This window comes from Chlorocebus sabaeus, chromosome 8 (assembly GCF_047675955.1).
Source record: "Chlorocebus sabaeus isolate Y175 chromosome 8, mChlSab1.0.hap1, whole genome shotgun sequence".
Lineage (NCBI taxonomy): Eukaryota > Metazoa > Chordata > Mammalia > Primates > Cercopithecidae > Chlorocebus > Chlorocebus sabaeus.
The window spans coordinates 76,208,435-76,228,468 of record NC_132911.1 but is presented as its reverse complement, the minus strand read 5'-3'; the positions used below and the strand labels follow the sequence as shown (position 1 = coordinate 76,228,468).

General features: G+C 40.2%; 1 protein-coding gene across 1 annotated transcript in view; it reads right to left on the bottom strand.

The window, feature by feature from the left end:
- Positions 1-20,034, bottom strand: part of TRAM1 (translocation associated membrane protein 1) — a 392,129-nt gene that overhangs the window by 230,556 nt on the left and 141,539 nt on the right. The window lies entirely within an intron of this gene.

The window sequence follows — 20,034 nt, the reverse complement described above, 5'->3', positions numbered from 1 at the left end:
GCAGAAGATTTAGCTATATAAGCAAATAAGCAGCTGCTAACTTGGAAAATGACTCCCTTGGAACTGTCTTCTTTCCTGGGCCTTAGTCTGGTGGGTGTTTAAAGATGGTCAACAGTGATTTCCTTCCTCTTTTGGTACTAAGCCATTGTTTCAATAAGACAGTTAATAAATTTGGTAGATATCTTAGGTCAGTTCACAGGCAAACAAACTCATAAGAGGATGGGTAACAGTCTGTTCACTGGCTTTCTCTAAATAGATATGGTGAGTCATCTCTTCCCCTTAGGTTACCATCTGCTATGGTCTAGAAATCAGTCCCAATTTAAATAATTTACTTTATTCTTCTTTTTCCCCTTCCTTTGATAATCTTGCACTTGAGAAATATTGACCTAGGACTCTTACATTCATTTCATTTTGTGCATGATAAACCATATTTTCTGAAAGTCCCATTCTCTTGTAAACCAGGTTACCTAATAAGGTATATTACCATTTTGGTATTTGAAAGGGTAAACAGTGAAATGCTAAATGTTCTGCAAGACTGAAGATTTTGAGTTCAAGAAAATGTATCAGAGAGCTTCAGAAAATAAATAGCTATGTTATAGCATGCAGAGTGGTCATACAAAATCAGCAGCAATCTGGGCAACTTCAGCAAAGTCTCAGGATACAAAATCGATGTGCAAGAATTACAAGCATTCCTATACACCAACAATAGGCAAACAGAGAGCCAAATTATGAATGAACTCCCATTCACAATTGCTATAAACAGAATAAAATACTTAGGAATACAGCTAACAAGAGATGTGAAGGGCCTCTTCAAGGAAAACTGTAAACCACTTCTCAAGGAAACAGGAGAGGACACAAACAAATGGAAAAAATACTCCATGCTGGTGGATAGGAAGAATCAATATCATAAAAATGACCACACTGCCCAAAGTAATTTATAAATTCAGCGCTATTCCCATTAAAATACCATTGACTTTCTTCACAGAATTAGAAAAAACTGCTTTAAAAATCATATGGAACCAAAAAAGAGCCCAAATAGCCAAGACAATCCTAAGCAAAAAGAACAAAGCTGGAGACATCATGCTACCTGACTTCAAACTATACTACAAGGCTACAGTGACTGAAACAGCATGGTACTGGTACCAAAACAGACACACAGACCAATGAAACAGAATAGAGATCTCAGAAACAAGACCACACATCTACAACTATCTGATCTTTGAAAAACCTGAAAAAAACAAGCATGGGGAAAGGATTTCATATTTAAAGAATGGTGCTGGGATAAGTGGATAGCCATATGCAGAAAATTAAATCTGGACTCCTTCCTTACACCTTATACAAAAATAAAATCAGGAAGGATTAAAGACTAAAAAGTAAAGCCCAGAAGTATAAAAACCCTAGAAGCAAATCTAGGCAATAACATTGAGGAGATAGGCATAAGCAAAGATTTCATGACAAAAACATCAAAAGCAATTGCAAAAAAGCAAAAATTGACAAATGGGACCTAATTAAACTAAAGTGTTCCGCACAGGGAAAGAAACTATCATCAGAGTGAAAAGACAACCTAAAGAATGGGAGAAAAGTTTTGCAATCTATCCATCTGATAAAGGTCTAAATTCCAGAATTTACAAGGAACTTAAACAAATTTACAAGAAAAAAACAAACAACCACATTAAAAAGTAGGCAAAAGACATAAACAGACACTTCTCAAAAGATGACATTTATGCAGCTAACAAACATGAAAAAAAGCTCAACATCACTGATCAGTAGAGAAATGCAAATCAAAACTTCAATGACATACCATCTCACGCCAGTCAGAATGGCAATTATTAAAAGGTCAAGAAACAACAGATCGTGGTGAGGCTGTGGATAAATTGGAATGCTTTTACACTGTTTGTGGAAAGGTAAATTAGTTCAACCATTGTGGAAAACAGTGTGGCAATTTCTCAAGGATCTAGAACCAGAAATACTATTTGACCCAGCAATCCCATTACTGGGTATATACCCAGAGGAATATAAATCATTCTGTTATAGAGATACATGCATGTGTATATTTATTGTGCCACTATTTGCAATAGCAAAGACATGGAATCAACCCAAAGGCCTATCAGTCACAGACTGGATAAAGAAAATGTGGTATATATGCATCATGGAATACTATGCAGTCATAAAAAGGAATTAGATCATGTCTTTTGCTAGGACACAGATGGTGCTGGAAGCAATTATCCTCAGCAAACTAACACAGGAACTGAAAACCAAACACTGCATGTTCTCACTTATAAGTGGGAGCTGAACAACGAGAACACACGGACACAGGAAGGAGAACACCACACACTGGGGCCTGTCAGGGGAGTGGGGTGTGGGAGAGCATCAGGATAAATAGATAATCCATGCAGGACTTAACACCTAGGTGACTGGTTGATAGGTGCAGCAAACCATCATGGCACAGGTTTACCTGTGTAACCTGCACATCCTGCACAAGTATCCTGAAACTTAATATAAAATGAAATAAAATTAAGAAAAAAGCAACAAAAGCAAAATCAGCAGCAATATGTCAGGCCTAGAAATGACAGGTGTCTCCCTCATAGAAACCCAGATTCAAAGCGAAAGTTATAGGGAATGCTAAGTATCAAAATCATTTCTATAGCATTCTGTTTATTTATTTATTTATTTATTTTGGTGGAGTCTCACTCTGTCACCAGGCTGGGGTGCAGTGGCACAATCTCAGATTACTGCATCCTCCATCTCCCAGGTTCAAGCAATTCTCCTGCCTCAGTCTCCTGAGCAGCTGGGACTACAGGTGTGTGCCACCACTCCCAGCAAACTTATTATTATTATTTTTTTTTTTGTATTTTTAGTAGGGATGAGGTTTCACCATGTTGGCCAGGATGGTCTCAATCTCTTGACCTCGTGATCTGCCCACCTCAGCCTCCCAAATTGCAGGGATTACAGGCGTGAACCACCATGCCAGACCCATTCTGTTTCTTTATCTATGTAGCAGATAATTAAATAATTTTATCATAAATAAAAATGGTAATTTTGAGAAGATAAACTTGTTGACAGCTAATGTGCAGAGAGTGCAATGATGGCAATACACTTAAGGAGAATTCCTCAATGGTTCAAAGAGCTTCTACTGATCTTATTTGATGTTAATGGTTTGCTATGTTGTCATCCTGAAGAAGATGTTCAGAGGCAAAAAAAAAGATAATTCATATCTTTAGCCAAGCAACTGCTTGGGATCAAAGAGACACAGAGAGGTATAAATCCTGTTTTTTATGCTGGTTAGATAAAGTCAGGTCTATCTGAGGGCACCCCTATCTGCTGGTCTCTCGTAGGGTCCCAATCTGACTGCACCTGCTTGCAATGCAGCCTTGGATGCCTAATTGAGGTGCTTCCTGGGGGCTCACATTATAGCTCCTTCACCAGCAGACTGCACCTGATCATCACAGAGCTCTATCAGTGCAGCCTCCAGTGACATGTAACAGCCCACCCAAACCCTCTCCCACTGCAGCCTCCTCCATGCCTGCATTGCCAGGATGCACTCACCCATGGTCACACCCCCACTGCTTTGTGAGAATGCAAACAGGCAAAGATCACTTCTCCCCTACTAGTGTGTGTGTGCACATGTACTGTGTCACCCAAATGCTGCCTATGTGAGCATACCTTGCTGCCCTTGCCTCCCTAATGAGCAGACACCTGGCTGCACTGACACTGCTGGCAACACTCACGTAGATGCAAGCAACCCCACCCTGCTTCCCACACCACCACTGCTGCTACTGTGAATGTGGGAATGGACACTGGTTGCTGGTGGCCCTGCCTTCATCTTGTGCTGCCACTGCCACCACTGTGAACACGTGCATGAATGCCACTAGTTTCATGCCCGCCAATGCCCAGTCCCCACAGCTGCCTCTGCCAGTGCAAGTGCAAATATGGACACTGGCAACTTTGCCCTGGCTGTTCCCTACAAACCCCAGCCACTGGCACAAGTGTGCATGGTAATGATACAGCCTCACTCCTGGTGGTCCCTGTCCTGGTCAACACCCATGCATCCTGCTGCACTTCCATGGCCACAGGCATGTGTGCAAATGAGCATGGGTCTTGCTGCCAGTGCCCAGATGAAGCACTTTAGTTGGCACCACCCATCAGAGTGTGGTGGCCAGCAGACCAGGAACACTTTAGCACCTCAGCTCAGCAGGTTCTGAATCTCAAGGGGCAGTGAATAAAGCCAGGGCCTGGTGCCAGCTCCCTAGAGTTAGAGTATACAGCCCAGTAGTGCTGAGCTGAGCCATGGCCCCCTAAATTCTTCTGGCAATGAGACCAGTTGACTGAATCCACCTTATACCACAATCAAACTGCCAAGGGTATCAGAGAAAATACAAGTAGAGAAACTCATTCAAAGGACAGTATTTTCAAAGATTAAAGGAACATCAGCCCCCACAGATGAGAAAGAACCAGCACAAGAACTGGACAACTAAAAAAGTCAGAATGCCTTATTTCCCTCAATGAAGACACTAGTACCCCAGCAATGATTCTTATTCAGGCCCAAACGGATGAAATGGCAGAAACAGAACTTAGAATATGGAAGGAATGAAGATCTTCCACATTCAGGAGAAAGTTGAAACCCAATCCAAGGAATCTAAAAAAATACAATAAAATGATACAGGAAATGAAAGATGAAATGGCCATTTTAAGAAATAATGAAAGTGATTTGATAGAGCTGAAAACTTCACTTTAAGAATTTTATAACATAATTGCAAGTATCAGCAGCAGAATTAACCAACTGAGAAACCAGTCTCAGAGCTAGAAGATTGGTTCTCCAAAATAACTCAGGCAGACAAAAATAAAGAAAAAAGAATAAAGAAGAATGAACAAAGTCTCTGAGACATATTAAATTATGTAAAGAGACTAAATCTATGACTCATAGGCATCCCTGAAGGGGAGGGAAAGAAACTAAGAAACTTGGAAAACATATTTGAGAATATCACCCATGAAAATATCCCCAACATCCCTAAAGAAGCCAACCGTATTTCAAATTCGGGAAATACAGAGAACACTGCAAGATACTATACAAGACAATCATCCCCTATGTATCCCCTTGTATATGCCTATATAAGACACATAGTAATCAAAGGTCTCCAAGGTCAAACTGAGAGAAAAAATGTCAAAGGCAGCTAGAGAGAAAGTTCATGTTACTTATCAATGGAACTCAATCAGGCTAACCATGGACTTTTAGCAGAAATTCTACAGGCCAGAAGAGATTGAGGACATATATTCAGCATTTTTAAAGAGAATAAATCCAACCAAGAATTTCACTTCCAGCCAAACTAAGCTTTGAAAATGAAGGAGAAATAAGATCCTTTTTCAGACAAGCAAATGCTAAGGGAATTCATTACCACAAGACCTGCATTATAGCAGATCCTTAAGGGAGTGCTAAATATGGAAAAGAAAGACCACTACAAGCCACCACAAAAACACAGTGAAGTACATAAACTACTGACACTATAAAGCAACCAAAAATCAAGTCTACATAAAAACCAGCTAACAACATGATGACAAGATCAAATTGGCACATATCAATATTAACCATGAATGTAAATGCATTAAATGTCCCAATTTAAAGGCACAGAATAGTGGTGAATTGGATAAAGAAGCAAGATCCAACTATATGCTGTCTTCAAGAGACACATCTCACATGCAATGGCACCCACCCAGCTCAAAGTAAAGGAGAAAAATCTACCAAGAAAATGAAAAACAGAAAAAAGCAAGGGTCGTTCTTCTAATTTCAGACAAAACAGACTTTAAACCAACAATGATCAAAAAAGAAAAAGAAAGGCATTACATAATGGTAAAGAGTTCAATTCAACAAGAAAAACTAACTATCTCAAATATATATGGACCCAGTACAGGAGCACTCAGATTCCTAAAGTTAGGTTTTAGAGACCTATAAAGAGACTTAGCTAACCACACAATAATAGTGGAAGACTTCAACACTCTACTGACTATTTACTAGACAGATCATCAAGGCAAAACACAAACAAAGATATTCGGGACCTTAACTCAACACTAGACCGAATAGACCTAACAGACATTTACAGAAATCTTCACCCAATAACAAAAGAATATACATTTATCTCATCTGCACATTGCACATACTCTAAAATCAACACAATCAGCCATAAAACTGTCCCCAGCAAATTAAACATACACACACACACACACACACACACACACACACAAACCAACCACACTCTCAGATTGCAGCACAATAAAAACTAGGAATAAACACTAAGAAAATCACTCAAAATCAAACAATTGCATGGAAATTAAATCAACTTCTTCTGAATGATTTTTGGGTAAACAATGAATTTAAGGCAAAAATCAAGAAATTCTTTGAAACTAATGAGAATGAAACATACCAGAATCTCTGGAACACAACTAAATCAGTGTTAAGAGGGAAGTGTATGTACTAAATACCCACATCAAAAAGTTAAAACAATCTCAAATTAAATTAACAACATAATATCATACCTAGAGAAATTAGAGAAAGAAGAGTAAACCAATTCTAAAGCTAGCAGAAGAAAAGAAATAACAAAAATCAGAACTGGACTGATGGAAATTGAGATGGTGTAAACCTTAAAAAAAATCAATGAGTCCAGGAGTTTGTTTCATGAAAGAACAAATATGATTGATAGATTGTTAGTTAAACTAATAAAGAAGAAAATTCCCAGAGAAGCTCCAAATAAACACAATAAGAAATTATAAAGAGGACGTTACCATCCAACCCCACAAAAGTACAAAAAACCCTTAGAGACTACCATGAACACCTCTACATTCACAAACTGGAAAACCTAGAAAAAAATGGATAAATTTCTAGAAACACATAACCTCCCAAGTTTGAACCAGGAAGAAACTGAATTCCTGAATAGACCAATAATGAGTTCTGAAATTGGATCAGTAATGAAAAACCTACCAATCAGAATGAGTCCAGGACCAGATGGATTCACAGCTGAATTCTGCCAGATGTATAAAGAGCTGGTATTGTTCCTACTAAAACTAATCCAAGAAATTGAGGAGGTGGGACTCTTCCCTAACTCATTCTATGTGACCAGCATTATTCTTCTGATACCCAAACGTAGCAGGGACACAACAACAAAAAAAACTTCTGTCCAGTGTCCTCAATGAACAGAGATGCAAAAATCCTCAACAAAATACTAGTAAATTAAATACAGCAGCACATCAAAAAGCTAATTAACCATGATCAACTAGGCTTTATCTCTGGTATGTAAGGTTGGTTCAACATATACAAGTCAATAAATATGACACACCACATAAATAGAACTGAAAACAAAACCTACATCATCATCTCAATAGATGCAGAAAATGTTTTCAATAAAATTCAACATTATTTCATGTTAAAATTTCTCAACAAACTAGGCATTGAAGGACCATAGCTCAAAATAGTAAGAGCCATCTATGACAAACCCACACTTAACACCATCCTGAATGGGAAAAAACTGGAAGCATTTCCCTTGAGAACATCAACAAGAAAAGGAGGCCCACTCTCACCACTCTTTTTCAACACAGTACTGGAAGTCCTGGCTAGAACAATCAGGCAAGAAATAGAAATAAAAGGCACTCAAATAGGAAGAGAGAGAGTCAAACTATTTCTCTTCGCAGATGGTATGTTTCTCTACCTAGAAAATCCTATAAACTCTGCCCAAAAGCTCCTAGATGTGATAAACAACTTCAGCAAAGTTTCAGTGTACAAAATCAATGTACAAAAACCAGTAGCATTTCTATAAAAAAAATATTCAAGCCAATAATGCAATCTCATTCACAATAACCACAAAAAGAGTAAAATACCTAGGAATACAACTAACCAGGGAGGTGAAAGATCACTACAATGAGAATTATAAAACACTGCTCAAAGAAGTTAGAGAAGACACAAACAAATGAGAAAACCATTCCATGATCATGGATGGGAAGAATCAATATTGTGAAAATGGTCATACGACCCAAAGAGATTTATAGATTCATGCTATTCCTATCAAATTACCAGTGATATTCTTCATAGAATTAGAACAAACTATTTTAAAATTCACATGAAAGCAAAAAAGTAAGTAAATAATAATGAGCCTGGCCAGGTGCGGTGGCTCACGCCTGTAATCCCAGCACTTTGGGAGGCTGAGGTGGGTGGATCGTGAGGTCAGGATATTGAGACCATCCTGGCAAACGTGGTGAAACCCCATGTCTGCTAAAAAAAAAAAATTGCCAGGCATGGTGGCATGTGCCTGTAGTCCAGCTACTCAGGAGGCTGAGATGGAAGAATCACTTGAACCTGGGAGGCAGAGGTTGCAGTGAGCCAAGATCACACCACTGCACTCCAGCCTGACAGAGTGTGACTCCATTTCAAAAAAAAAAAAAGAAGCCTGAATAGCTAAGACTATCCTAAGCAAAAGAACAAACTGAAGGCATCACATTACCTGACTTCAAACTATTCTACAAGCTACAGTAACCAAAACAGCAATGGTACTGGTACAAAAACAGGCACACAGACCAATGAAACAGAATAGAGAGCCTATAAATAAGGCCACACACCTACAACCGTTTGATCTCTCACAAAGTCCACAAAAAAACAGTAATGGGGAACTGACTCCCTATTCAATACATGGTGCTGGGGTAACTGGCTAACCGTATGCTGAAGATTGAAACTGGACCCCTTTTTTACATCATATACAAAAATCAACTCAAGATGGATTGAATACTTAAATTTAAAATCTAAAACTATTAAATCCTTGGAAGATAACCTAGGAAATACCATCTGGATATAGGCCCTGTCAAAGATTTCATGATGAAGATACCAAAATCAGTTGCAACAAAAACAAAAACAGAATAATGGGACTAATTAAACTAAAGCACTCCTGTGCAGCAAAAGAAACTATCAACAGAATAAGCAGACAACCTACAGAATAGGAGAAAATATATGCAAACTGTACATCTGACAAAGGTCTAATACCCAAAATCTGTAAGGAATTTAAATTCACAAGAAAAAAAAACAAACGACCCCACTGAAAAGTGGGCAAAGAACCTGAACAGACACTTTTCAGAACAAGACATATATGTGGCAACTAGCATATGAAAAAATGCTCAACATCACCAATAAGTAGAGGAATGCAAATCAAAGCCACAATGAGATACCATCATTGAGATACCATCAGTCAGAATGGCTATTACTAAAAAGTCACAAAATAATAGATGCTGGTGAAGTTACAGAGAAAAGGGAACATTTATTCACTGCTGATGGGAATGTAAACTAGGTCAGCCTTTGTGGAAAGGAGTTTGACAATTTCTCAAGGAACTTAAAGTAGTATTACCATTAGACCTAGCAATTCCATTATTGGGTATATACCCAAAGGAATATAAATTGTCCTACCACAAAGATACCTAAATATGCATATTCAGAACACCTGAATATGAATATATTCTATGTTCATTGCAGCATTATTCACAAAAGCAAAGACATGAAATAAACCTAAATGCCCATTAAAAGTAGACTGGATAAAGAAAATTGGTACCTCCATGGAATGCTACACAGCCATACAAAAGAATGAGATTATGTGCTTTGCAGGAACATGGATGTAGCTGGAGGCCATTATCTTAAGTGAATAAATGCAGGAACAGAAAACCAAATACTGCATTTTCTTCCTCATTAGTGGGAGCTAAACATTAAGTACTATACTACTCCATTCTTTTACTGCTATAAAGAACTACCAGAGACTGAGTAATTTATAAATAAAACAGGTATAATCAGCTCATGGTTCTGCAGGCTGTGCAGGTTTTGGTTTCTAGGAAGGCTTTAGGAAACTTACAATCATGGTGAAAAGCAAAGGGGAAGCAAACACATCTTTACATGACCGGCAGGATGGTAGGGGGAGGTGCTACACACTTTCAAACAACCAGATCTCATGAGAACTCTGTCATGAGACAGCACTAGGGGGATGATGATAAACCATTAGACACCACCTTTATGATCCAGTCACCTTCTACCAGTCTCCTCTTCCAACACTGGGGATTATAATTCGACATGAGATTTGAGTGGGGACACAGAGCCAAACCATATCAAGTACACATGGACACAAACAGGGGAACAACCGACACTGGGGCCTACTGGAAGGTGAAGGGTGGGAGGAGGGCAAGGATCCAAAAACTACCCATCGGGCACTATGCTGATTACCTGGGTGACAAAATAATCTGTACACTAAATCCCTGTGACATGCAATGTGCCTGTATAACAAATCTGGGCATGTACCCCTGAACCTAAAATAAAAGTTAAAAAAGTGGTGAGTGAGCAAATGTGAACAAAACTATATTCTCTCTTGGGACAACATGTAAGATGCCAACCATCTGTTCATTTCATTTTCCAGGAAATGGAAAGAATGGGGATAAACTTCTTATTTTAATGGAAAAAAAAAAGAAGAAATGATGAGGTCATTTAGTGGGTCCAGAAACTGTCATCTATCATGATTTCAGATTTTCAATGAGCTTATCATACTATTGCTTAGCTCTAATCAACCCACTGCCTGGAAAATATTTTTCCCTTCTGCTCCAGATTTATTTCTGCTGGAAAATCACCCCTGCCAGGCACTTAAACTGAAGCCGCTGTTGATGCTTCTGATGCCTGCACACCCAGGGCCACTGTTCTCAAAGTGTGGTCCCTGGACCAGAACTATTAGCCTCACCAAGGACTTTTTAGGAATGCTGATTCTCAGACTCCACCCAGCCCTGCAGAATTGGAAACTCTGGAGCTGAGGCCCAGTAGCTCCGGTTTTAACAAACCCTCTAGGTGATTTGAATGCATCCTAAATGTTTAAGAAGCACTGCCCAAGGGGATGAGAGAGAAATATATCTCAAATATGAGGACCTCAATATAGTTTTTCCCTCTAATTCTATGTATTTGTCATATGCTCTCCCTCCAGGCACACCTACAGACACCTATGGTAACTGTGTTCCCACCTAGAAATGATGTGGCATTTTGAAACCAGAGTCTATGAATAAGCCAAGCGAAATCTAAAATAATGTCTCCAATTTCCTTCTTGGTCCTGCTTGCAAATGGAATTTTGGGCAGCAAATCTAGTTTTTCCTGTCTAGCTGTTAATCACTTAAAGGAAGCATTATGTAGCACGTGTAGAACTGAATCGCCTTAGCAGCCCCAGCTAGGAAGGCAGTAAAACCAGTAAAAATTGTTCTCACCCCAACATTTTCATAAGTAAAGAATGCCTCTTTGCTCTATGGTTGCATCTTCCCCTAGGCAATGACTGCATGATGAGCTGCAGGGTGAGCTTGTACCTGGTTCTCTCTGTGCCTGCTGGAGGCTTGTGCTCAAGCTGGGGCCCTTGCAGTTGGGGCCGTTGGAGAACCAAGTTCTTCTCCACTCCTTGCTGGGGCCCAAATTTCTGTAGGTTCAGTAAGTCTGAGCACCATTTACTTGAGTCCTCAAAGTACACTCCCCCAACTATACAAACAGCCATAGCGTGCACATAAAATTGTCGTAAGTTGTGGTTACCCAGTATGATAAAAATTTCATTATAGCTTCCAGATCCATCCATGTCCCTGCAAAGGACATGATTTCTTTCCTTTTTTATGGCTGCATGGTATTCCATAGTGTATACATAACACGTTTTCTTTAATCAGTCTATCATTGATGGGCATTTGGGTTGGTTCCATGTATTTGGGACTGTCAATTATCCTCAGCAAACTAATGCAGGAACAGAAAACCAAACACTGCATGTTCTCACTTATAAATGGGAGCTGAACAATGAGAACACATGGACGGGGGGGGGGGGGGGGGGAACAACGTACTGCGATCTTTCTGTCAGGGCGGGGGCAGAGGGAGGGAGAGCATCAGGGTAAATAGCTAATGCATGCAGGACTTAATACCTAGGTGATGGGTTGATCGGTGCAGTAAACCACCATGGCACATGTTTACTTAAGTAACAAACCTGCATGTTTTGCACATGTATCCCGGAACTTAAAACTAAATTTAAAAAAATTCACCATAGGCCCCTGCACAATTTTAAAATCTCATCTGACCTCACATGATCCTGTAGAAAGTGTGAAGGTCAATTACTCTTCAGAAGTCCAAAGTCCAAAGCCACAAAACCTTGCTCCCACTAACGCCTGTCTTCCCCAAATTCCCCTCTTGTCATTATATTTGTCAGTGTTCCTTGTTTATGCACTAAGTACTGAGGCATGTGACAGGTTCTAAAATAAAAACACACACTTTTATCTCAACTGGAGATCTGAATAGACTGAGAAATGAAACATGAAGCAAGACATAAAATATATTATGACAAAGGCTAAGTTGGAAGCTAAAGCTTAGTTCGAAGTACAAACGCACAGCTTATGAAAGCCAAGCTCACAGGCAGTGGCAGAGCTTGTGGGTGCAGAGGGAAATAGGAGATTGCTACGCACCCCTACTCCAAGAGGAAGAGGGTAAAGCTGAGCCAAGCAAGCTCCCTTCATCCTTCCTGAAATGTATCTTCCTCAGAGTTGACACTTAATAGTCAGAGGAGTCTTCCACCTCCTAGGAACAGACTGAGCGAAGGAGCAGAGGGAGGCTCAGGCTTGAAATTACACCAACTGAGCTCCTTCACGTGGAAGGAAACAGCAGTGGCCAGGCGCGGTGTATCATGCCTGTAATCCCAACACTTTGGGAGGCCGAGGTGGGCAGATCACCTGAAGTCAGGAGTTTGAGACCAGCCTGACCAACATGGTGAAACCCCCACCTCTACTGAAAATACAAAAAATTTCCAGGCGTGGTAGCATGCACCTGTAATTCCAGCTACTCAGGAGGCTGAGGCATGAGAATCGCTTGAACCCTGGAGGTGGAGGTTGCAGTGAGCCGACATCACACCACTGCACTCCAGCCTGGGCAACAGAGTGACCCCAAACAAACAAAAAAAAAAAGAGCAAAGAAAAAAAAAGAAAGAAACAGCAGCACTGGGTTTTTCCCTTGCAAAGACGAAGAAAATATTTTTAATAATCTCTTTCCATGACATATGTGAGTCATTCATCTAATATGTAGAGGGCCTGTGTATGTATGCTATTTAAATATGCTTTTAAAAATTGTGTCCAGCACTTAAAAGCAAAGCACTTTAAGAAATATGAGCTTTTTGGTAAGGCACAGTGGCTGCTACCTGTAATCCCAGTGTTTTGGAAGGCTGAGGTGAGAGGATTCCTTAAAGTCAGGATTTTGAAACCAGCCTGGGCAACATAGTGAGACACCTTCTCTACAAAAAATAAAAATAAATTAGCTCTGCATGATGGCACATGCCTGTAGTCCCAGGTACTTGGGAGGCAAAAGCAGGAGGATTCATTGAGGCCAGAAGTTTGAGGCTGCAGTGGGCTATGACTGTGCCACTGCACTCCAGTTTGGGTGACAGAGCAAGATCCTGCCTCTAAAAAGTAGCATGTTGAGTCAAAATTTGTATCACAGGTTGGTTTATAAAACTTCACAGCAAACTGCAGATTTTAAAAAAATGTATTACAAAGGGTGCAATTTCAATGAGTGGGTGAAATGGGTCAAGGGGAAAGAATTTAATAGTTTCCTGCAGAGAACAATAATTGATTCTGCTTTGTGCCTCTCTCCCTTTTACAACTATAGATGGGTGGAGCAGAAAGCTACATGGAGTCAAAGCTAGTTTTTCTCTTTTGAAAGCATGCAACTTCACTTAATATTTATGCTAAACAGCTTGTTCTTCTCAATCACCAAGTTTTTAAATGTGAGATTAGTGGTGAAAATTCATCAACTGTAATCAATCTGCCTTGAAATATATATTACATGAGAAAAAAGTTACCTCATGAGAGTTCTGCCTGTGACGTTCCAATTTTGTAGGACTATGATAAAAACTCCTTGATAAAAGCTCCTTAGTGTGTGTATTAAGGAATCTAATGAATTTTTAAGTAGCCTACTTTTTTTAAAAAAGAGATAAATCAAAGAGAATTGCTACGGTTTAAATGTTTGTGCCCATTCAAAATTTGTGTTGAAACTTACTTAATTCCCAATGCAACAGAATAAAGAGGTGGAGCCTTCAGGAGGGTTTAGACCATGTGGGCTAATGGATTAGTGCCTATTAAAGGGTTTCTGCCATGTGAGGATACATTATTCATTCCCTCTGAAGGATGCAGCCACAAAGCTACATCTTGGAAGCACAGAGGGCAGCCTTCACCAACCATTGACTTGCCAGTGCCTTGATCTCAGACTTTCCAGCCTCCAGAACTGTGAGAAATAAATCTATGTTGTTTATAAGTGACTCAGTCTCAGGTATTTTATTATAACCCCTCGAATGGACTAAGACAAGAGTACTATAAAAATTGGTAAAATTATTTAAATATTTGACAAGTTTTCTGATTCAAAATAATTTGTGACTGTTTCTTGTGTATATGTGTATGTCTCTAACTCTGGAATGACTTTCTATAATATCAGTGACTTTTTACGCAGGGTTCCTTTAAAATGATGGGTATAATGCTAGTCATGTAATGACATCATTAAGTAAAATACTAGCTTACAGTTGTAGTGTGACTCTAAAATCTGAAAGGTTTGTAAATTTGGAAGCACCACACCTGAGGGAAAATTCAATTCAATGAAATTGATGGAAAATCACATTTCCCTTTTAACCACCATGCTTCCATTTTGAAGAGGAGATCATCTAAATGTAATGCCTTAAGGTTAGCAAAATTTTAACTATTTTGACTTTTAGTTTAAAAGAGAAATTGGCTGCTCCATACATCACTCACCAGATCAAGCCATTCTTGCAAGCAGCTGATTTTTGCATAGTGAAAGTGGTCCAGAGAGATGACATCTCTCTGTGGAGTGTGGATTTCAGGCTTGGATGGGACATTTAGCACCCAGGGCACAGTGTGAGGAGTGCAGGCAGACCAAGAGGCTGTAGACACTGAGCCAGCTCAATGATCCAAGCCCCGGTTTAGTCCTGATCACAAGGATCCATCTACTAAAGAATTGACAAGCCCAACAAAGCACAGGGGAGGTCAAGACGAAGTCCTCAAAATTAGACTTTGAACAACATTGATAAAGGCAAACTTCGAAAATTATTCTTTTTTAGTGTTTCTTTGATGTTAGCTCATTGGCATTATTTGGTAGCATTGACTTTGAATGTTCATTTTCAAAGCAGGCATTTGAGATGAGCTACAGGTCACTTGGGATGATTTTGTTAAAATAATAATAATAATAATCCATTGTGATTGGCAAGTTCCAGTAGAAAGTTTAGGACAATTTGGATATAGAAAAGTCCAATCCAGAGTGGCTCACAATTTTCTTCTATAAACACTCACCCTTTACTTTTCTGTACATCTATTGAAATGGAGAAATAGCTTTTACAATTTGATGTGAATTTCATGCAAAAGTTTGATTAAAATTTTGAGCATCAACTGTATGCAATCATTGAATAAGAGAAAATCCTTGTATTCAAGCAGCTGAGAGAGAAATCAACAATTATAATTACAGTGACAACGATGTGCAAAAAGACTGTGTAAGGTAATTTTGTCTAGTCCGGGAATTGAATGGAAGCTTCCTAGAGGAAATGCTGCTTGAATTGTGCCTGAAAAAATAGTTCTTAGCCAGGAAAGAAGGGAGGATTGCTCAGAGAATATTTCTAGTGAATGGAGCAAGATGGATAAAACCCCAGAGGAAAGAGAGATGGGAAACAGAGCAGTGTGTCCAGGGAGTCACAAGCAGTTGAAAGCATGACGGGCAGAGTGAGAGACTGGAGTGGTGCGGGTTGAGGCTGGGTCATTACATGGAGCAGGTCATGGTGAACAGTTAAGAGCTCTGGTTTTAATCCCTAGGCAGTGCAGGAGTCACAGGAGAGTGTTCAGTGGCAAAGACGTCTTTAGAAAGATGTGGCTGTGGGGAGAAAGGATTTGAGGAAGACAAAACAACATAAGGAAACCATCAAGTGAACAATTGCAGTAGGAGAGAAATGATGAAAGACTGAATAAGGCAATAGCCATGAGGATGGAGAGATGGGAGATTGATTTGGAAACTATCAGAAGCTAAAATCAGAATGTGGGGAAAGTGAAGGAGAAAATGTTGAGACGGTGGACTCAGTATCTGACTCGAGTAACTGATGGGCTGTAATGGAAATATAGCTTAGAGGAGAAGCAGACTTAGAAGAATGTAAGTTTAGTTATGGATATTTCACATGGGAGCTGCCCAGGTGAAGATGTCCATGAAGCAGTTGGATCTTGGTGATTTCCTTTCCCTTATGTGTTCAGAGTTGATAAAATGTGGATATGCTGCCATCACCTGGGTGATTAGGGAAATTAAACTAAGCATTTTAAGTTCACATTTACTTTCTCAAAATCCACCAAATGACCCAAACCTTATATGTACTAAGGGACAGTTTGCTCTTAGAAAAAAATATTTTTACCATCTTTAATCCAAACCAGTGATCTAACCTGGGTCCATAGTTCAATGGCATAAAGTGAGAGGTAGGTAGGCCCCAAAATACTGTTTCATTGAGAAAAAAATGTAGGCTAAAAAGTAAAAGTATCTCCTTAAATTTGTGTTTTTTAAGAAATTATTCTTCATATTGGAGAGTAGTAATGTTACCTTCTACTGATAAACATTAGTAATAATCACAAAACGTTAAAATGAAATTAATATTTATCATAAAAATGACTTAAAAAATGAAGGTAGGAATTCACCAAAAAGCTTATTTACTATGGTATTTAATACTGCCTTTGATAATAAAACAATGGCTATCATGGTGATATGGTTTGATCTGTGTCCCCACCCAAATCTCATGTTGAAATGTATCCCCAGGGCCAGGCATGGTGGCTCACACCTGTAATCTCAGCACTTTGGGAAGTAGAGGCAGGTGGATCACGAGAGGCCAGAAGTTCGAAACCAGCCTGGGCAACATAGGGAAATGAAACCACATCTCAAAAAAAAAAAAAAAAAAAAAAAAATTAGCCAGGTGTGGTCATGCACACCTGTCGTCCCAGTCACTCTGGAGGCTGAGGTGGGAGGTTTGCTTGAAGTTCCAGGAGGTTGGGAGACTCTGCTAGAAAGAAAGGAAGAAAGAAAAAGAAAGAAAGAAAGAAAGAGAGAGAGAGAGAGAGAGAGAAAGAAAGAAAGAAAGAAAGAAAGAAAGAAAGAAAGAAAGAAAGAAAGAAAGAAAGAAAGAAAAAAAGAAAGAAAGAAAGAAAGAGAGAAAGAAAGAAAGAGAAAGAGAGAGAGAGAAAGGAAGGAAGGAAGGAAAAGGAAAGGAAAGGAAAAGAAAAGAAAGAAAAGAAATATCCAAGGTGAAGTCTTGTCTGGGTGATTGGATCATGGAGGCGGTTTCTAATGCATTAGCTCCATCCCTTTAGTGCTGTTCTCGTGATAGGGTTCTCATGAAATCTGGTTGTTTAAAAGTGTGTAACATCTCCTCCCTCACTCTCTTGCTCCTCCTCCAGCCATGTAAGATGTGCCTGCTTCCCCTTCACCTTCCATTATGATTGTAAGTTTCCTGAGGCTTTCCCAGAAGCAGAAGCCACTATGCTTCCTGTACAGCATGCAGAACCATGTAAATTACCCAGTCTCAGGTATTTCTTTATACCAGTGCAAGAATGGACAAATAATACACATGGGGATGCTGGCCAGGTGGAGGATGCTGCTAACCTGGCTGATTCAAGCATGAAGCATGGCGAGGCCAGCTGGTGCATTTCCTAGGGATATCAAGTGTCTGATTATTTGGCAGCAAAGTGCAAATGGCTAATTCTCTCTCTCTCTCTCTTTCTCTCTCTCTCTCTGTGTTTTTCTGACTTGGCCAGCTCCATAATAAAAAATAAATTCTCAGATGTGCAACACGAATCTATAAGAGACATAAAATAGTCTAACCAAAATCTAGAAGAGTAGTGCTGAGAATATGAGGGGGAAGGGAAATGAGAAAGAAACGTAAAACAAAGTAATGATATCCAAGAAAAACAGAAGCTACTCAGCAAGAGCTGAAAAGATGTTATTCTGAAGGCGGCCAGGAGGTGGCAGCAGAGCTGCGGGTAAGACGGCATGTTCTTCCTAATAAGTGGAACTGAGACAAAGCGCACAACCGTTTCTCTTTATGATACAAAGTCGGTAGCACAATCTAAGTAGCCATGTCCTCAGGAGAAATCTGCTTTCATCTTGAGAATGACTGATTTTAAGCATAATTTAAATAATTTACACATAGTCTTTGCTTCAAAAGGGTGAGGGTGGTATGGGGCGTGGACAGGGAGGAACAAACCCACCATGAAAGAAGAAGATGGACTATTGTCCCCTCTAGGAGAGGCCGTCCTGGAGAAGAACAACTCCCTGTTGTATGTGGTTCTAGGAAACCCTTCCAGGCGGCACAAAGCATGGGAAGCAGTGATTCGAAAGCAGTCTCTCAGACAATCTTAGATGGTCGGACTGAGCCGATCACTGCTGCGGCGTGACACTGACGTGCACACAAGCAGCTTGTATTAGGCCTGCTTCTGGCCAGAACGAGCAGCTCCTGATAAGGTGGTGAGGATTATAGAGGTGAAAAGCAGGAGGGAAGCAGGTGGGATGCAGGTGCCGAGGCGGACACCAGAACTGAGGTCCTCGGTCAGTGCGAGCAAGACGCCAGCACCGAGGTCCTCGGTCAGTGCGAGGAAGACGCCAGAACCGAGGTCCTCAGTCAGTGCGAGGAATACATCGTTTTCAACTTGGGCTGCACAATAGGGTCCCATGGGTTGTTTGTTTTAAAAGAGTCACACTCATGACCAACCAAATCAAAATCTGCAGGAGCAGGACAAAGACATCTATATTTTTAAATCGCTGGAGGATACCAAAGTGCAGGCAAAGTTAAGAACTGGTAGCTTGGAGGTGACATGTAAGTCAAGGAAGGGGAGAGGGAGCTGGGGCGAGGAAGGAGGAGGGAGGAAGACAGGAAGGAACTTTCAGGTTGGTCAGTGGTGTTCCAAGGAGGTACACGTTTTTAAGCAAATCTGACCATTCATTTATTAATTTGTTTCACTGCTTGATACAATGACATGATGCCCAGCACTGGATTAAGCACTGAGTCCATGCAAGTAAATGCGACTTGGACATGAGCCTCTGGAAGTGCACCATCCATGCCTTGTAAATCTGTGAGTACCACGCTGCTGACAGTCAGGAAACCATTGCCACATGGTGAGGAGTTGAATGCGGAGCAAGGCAAGTGCTGAGCATCACAGAAATGCTAACGCTGACTTGTCTTGGAGTTAAAATGAGACACATGCTATTTAAGTTGGGGGAAGGGTGGTTTACGTTTATTTAACAGCCCCTACTCATGGCATTCTCAGCTGGTCCTGAGATACCCAGTTGCCAAGGCCACACTCTGCAGAAGGGCGTATTCATTACCAGTGTCTAATAAAAACCAGATTACCAGGAAAAGTTCAGTGAAAAGACTCAGTGCAGGTGTAGGAGATTGACCAGTGTGGAGCCACAGGGGAAGGAAGGGTCCTGATGCTTCCACTGAAGAAATGAGAGATGTTGAACAAAATTAACGCATACTAATAGCTTGCCAATATGACCTAGACATTTTCTTAAGCAAACTGAGGCTGTGGGGGTGATTGCCCTCATTTTTTTATTCACTCTTACCTAAGATGTCTACTTCTATCCATCCTTTCACTCACCAACAAGAAATGTAGTGTTTACCATCAGCTAAGATTCAGGATCTCAGGCCTCAGAAAGCTTACAGCTATGGGGGAAGATCCTTGCACATCTCCTCCATGCTCAGGAGATGAGGGGCTTCTACTCTTGTCCAAGATCAACTTTTCCATCATGCCCCCAACTCTACCCATGACCTTGATTCCAAACCTTCGGCATCCTCCAGGACCTGGTCCATCCTCACCCTTATCTTCCTTTTCTATGCACTCTTCTTCTCTATCAGTTTCTTCTCCTCAGCATGTACGGACAGAAATATGTTTCTATCTTATGAAAAAACCCTCTGAACCTGTCTTCATCTTGGCTCCCAATAAACACCACCCAGC